Source organism: Ipomoea nil, unplaced genomic scaffold, assembly GCF_001879475.1.
Source record: "Ipomoea nil cultivar Tokyo-kokei standard unplaced genomic scaffold, Asagao_1.1 scaffold1993, whole genome shotgun sequence".
NCBI classification, from domain to species: Eukaryota; Viridiplantae; Streptophyta; class Magnoliopsida; order Solanales; family Convolvulaceae; genus Ipomoea; species Ipomoea nil.
The window spans coordinates 3193036-3197302 of record NW_017618421.1 but is presented as its reverse complement, the minus strand read 5'-3'; the positions used below and the strand labels follow the sequence as shown (position 1 = coordinate 3197302).

The window sequence follows — 4267 nt, the reverse complement described above, 5'->3', positions numbered from 1 at the left end:
ACACATCGTCTTTCCAGTGCAATTTACCTCTCATGTGTAGTTTGTGGACAATTATACATGAGTGTGGTTTACCTAGTTTAAACTCTCAGGTAGTAGTTGTGAATTTTCATCGCTACCCCAAAAAAAAAAGAAAAAAGAAGACACATTTAGCATTAAACCCCTGAATAATATCCTGCAATTGCATAAAATTAATTTACTCCGCTTTATAATTGGTAATTTGTAATTGTGTTCATGCGATAGTTTTTTCACTTTGTTTATGAATGATGAATTTTCAGCAATCAACAAAGAAACCTCACACATGCATATACACTCAATATACATAAGACATGAAAGATGAGTATATATATATATATATATATATATATATATATATATAGAGAGAGAGAGAGCATACCTATGCTTTTAAGTGTAAGTGAAGAACAAAAAGAAGTAAATCTCTATAATGAAATTCCAAAAGTGAATCAACTAGCAAATTTATACTACAAGTTTAACTAAAAACAACAAAGCAACACATACAAAACAATAAAAAGCAAACCGAAAATAATCTCATAAGTGAAAAAGAGAACTTACAACACTGATTAAGCAAAGAATTTGACAAGCTCGACAACACTTGAGTTCGGCTAAAGGCTATATAGGAGGTTGATGGCTACATGACATTTTTCTTCACGGGCAGTCCTCTACCATACATTTGGGTTCTTTATTGAGATTATCAGTTATTTCTATTTTGTGACCCTGTTATTAGCTTTGATATATATTTATTTGCCTTTTAAAAAATTTAACAATTAAGTTATTATGCTATAGTATTTATATATTATATTTAGTTCTGTTATGGATTTTGAATTTTAATGTATATTTATATTATAATTTTGATCAACGATTTGGTCCCTCACTTATTCGCGACTTGTCAATGTTGCCCCTGAATCACGTATTCATCGATTTAGTCCCCGAAAATAATTGTTTTTCGTCAAATCAGTCCCTATGGCCGTATTCCATCAAGTCTCAGGCGAAAGCTCCGATTTGCCCTGGGCATTTTGGTCTTTTCATGCCTTCTTCTTCATTCCATCGTCGTCGACGTCAACCTCACCTCCGATGATGAGTTGTTGACCCCAAACGTCACTCTCCGGCGAGTCATCCAGTCGTGGTGCACCCTCCACGCCTCCCACGGCGTCGAGCGCTTCCCCGCCCCAAAGCCTCCAGTGACCAAGTCTCACATCCTAAAGCTCCTTCGGCAAGCCAAGTCGACGCCAGAAATGTAGTGATGCTTCTCAAATCAATGCTCGAAACCACAACCTTAAACCCCTCGTTATCACAGCTCACGACAAACTTAAACCCCTCCTTTTTCCACCAAGTTGTTCAAATCTTGCGAGACAATTTCTCCCGCAAGGCCTCCAAATCCGCGCTGCACCTACTGGCCAACATTTGCCATAGAGGGAGGAACCGGATCAAGACGGCGGAGGCCGGGGCGGCGACCGTGCTGATCGATCTACTGCTGGACACGAACGAGAAACGATATTGCGAGTGGAGTCTGAGCGTACTGGAGCAGCTTTGCCGGTGCGCGGAGGGGCGGGCGGAGCTGCTGAAGCACGCGGCGGGGCTGGTGGTGGTGTCGATGAAAATCCTGAGGGTGTCGCAGGTGGCGAATGAGAGAGGTCTGAGGATCGTGTACTCCATCGCCAAGTTCTCTGCTACTCCCAGTGTGGTGCAAGAGATGTTGCAGCTGGGAGTGGGGGGCGAAGCTATGTTTGGTTATACAAGTAGATTGTGGGGTTGGGAAGAACAAGGAGAGAGCTGAGCTGCTGAGATTCTCAAATTGCATGCTAAGGAATGGAAAATAATATATTTTTATGCCTGAAAAGAATTACTCCGTATTCAGCTTCTCTGCTATGTTGAGTGACAATGATAACTTCATGCAACACCTATAATGTATGCATTCCATGAATCCTGTTGTTGGAAGCTAGTGACCTCTTCATATTTTATGTCTTGTCCTGCAGAAAATCCATATGTGCTTTTGATATCTTCACTGTGGCATTTGTCGCATCCAAAAGTGGACACATCGAAATCCCGCCTCTTCCAAGCAGTCTTTAATTTCAGGCAATGACCATCTGGGCATTTTTAAAAACCATGGTTTTTTGTTTTCAAGTGAAATAGCCATGAAGCAGAGACTGAAAATCAATCTTCTAACGAAAGAAAAGCATACCGTGAAATTAGGAAATTTCCTCTGCAGCCGCAGCTCACACTCTGATGATGTGCCTCCATAAAGATCCATCACAAATATGCCACCTTTCTTGTTCAAGACACTCAACGCATGCACTTGACGAGCAGAGAAGAGATGGAGCTCCCTCCGGCGAGCTTGAGCTTCTTCGGCGAAGCTTTGTCGGAGTTAATGAAGAAGAAGGAGTGAAAAGACCAAAATGCCCAGGGCAAATCGGAGCTCTCGCCTGAGACTTGACGGAATACGGCCATAGGGACTGATTTGACGAAAAACAATTATTTTCGGGGACTAAATCGATGAATACGTTATTCAGGGGCAACATTGACAAGTCGCGAATAAGTGAGGGACCAAATCGTTGATTCACCCTTATTAATATAAGAAATAATTAGTACACGGCTGGAAATTATGGAATTTTCCACCACCTGAAAGTGATCTTAAATCAAGTCGAAAGTAAAATGTGGTCGGAAATAGCAACAAAGGTTTTTCCGGATACCAAAAGTGGTCGGAATGAATAAGACTTTCGACTTGATTTAATATCACTTGTGGTCGGAAATTATATAATTTCCAACAGTGGTATACAGGTTTGGTGGAACGTAACAGATGCAAATTTTTAAATAGTACACTTCGAGATGAATTGTGAAATTACGAGAATGAAATACACCGTGGGTAATAAATACAATCAATTAATTTTACACTATTTCGGATCAAGGTCATCTCTAGCTAGATTACATGTAGTTAAACTCTATTATTAAAAAAAAAAAAAAAAAAAGAACTTTGCCTTTACTACACAGTAAAGTCTAAGTCTTTTATTACACTTTGCTTTGCTGGCATATTGTCAAATGTGGTAATGAGAATCTTTTCAATGTAAAAGGATTCGGACTGCATTAATTAAGCTGCGACAAAATTAATAGAGTTCCGAGCGGTAACTATTCAAGTAATATCCGGACTATTCGAATCAAATTAATAGAGTTCCTAAGTCTAAAATAAAATAAATTGGGGACTAAAATTTTATAATTTTTGTTATCATCAAAAGCAAAAATACACATGTTCCTAACACTATTCAGATCAAGTTTTGGTTTCAGAACAAGTGCAATCAGTTAAAGGTAAATATTTTACAATTAATCTTAATCATTTTATGATGATAAATATCATATGTAACGATATTATATATTTGATGGGATACTTCACATTTTAAATTTTATAACAAAAAAAAATTGACTATTTTAAATTACTGTACATAAAAATTGCATGTTACGTTTTACAATTTAAAAAGTTATACTTTTTTTTTAATTATTAATAATTAATATGACATCCTGTGACATTGAAGATGTTTAATAAAATTTCAATTAGTCTTAAATACACATAATCTCTAAATCTAATTAGTTTTGAAAAATAAAAATTCAAATTTGAATACAGAAGTTGTGATTTGTCAAGATGGAAGGTTGTATGGGATTGGGTTGGATGATAAGACTCTCTAATGGAGAATTTTATGCTGCCAAGGGGATGCGCTGGGAAGGTATCTTTCAACCTTTTAGGAAGAATAAAACTCTATTAAAAATAAATGTTTGTTGTTTATTAGATACGGAGTACTAAAATTTTAGTAATTTATTACTATGTACTTTACTTTTTCTCATATTGTCAAAAGTGATCATGTGAATCACTAGTACAAAAATGATCAAAAAATTTAAGAATATGCGTCCGAAGTTTAAACATTGGACGAGTAAAATGGGGTGCGGTGACATTTTTGTAATTAAAATGCCACTATATAATTTTTTTTTTATTTAAACAGAAAACAATATGCGTCCGAAGGAACTTCGGACGCATATTGCAGAGCGGCTTATTCAAAAGAACTACTATTGTTGGTCTTAACCTCCTAGGCTACATTGACGGTTCCACTAAGGAACCAACCAAATTCACTGATCCTGCTCAAACCGTCACCAACCCAAACCATTTAATTTGGTACCGTCATGACCAAATTATTGTCAGTGCACATATGGGAAGCTATACTGATACAATCTAGCCACTCATCTCTTCGGCTACAACTTCCCATTATGC

The 4267-nt window shown here is 37.2% G+C and overlaps 1 pseudogene; it reads left to right on the top strand.

The window, feature by feature from the left end:
• Positions 1-1058: 1058 nt before the first annotated feature.
• Positions 1059-1852, top strand: LOC109147376 (annotated as a pseudogene).
• Positions 1853-4267: the final 2415 nt, after the last annotated feature.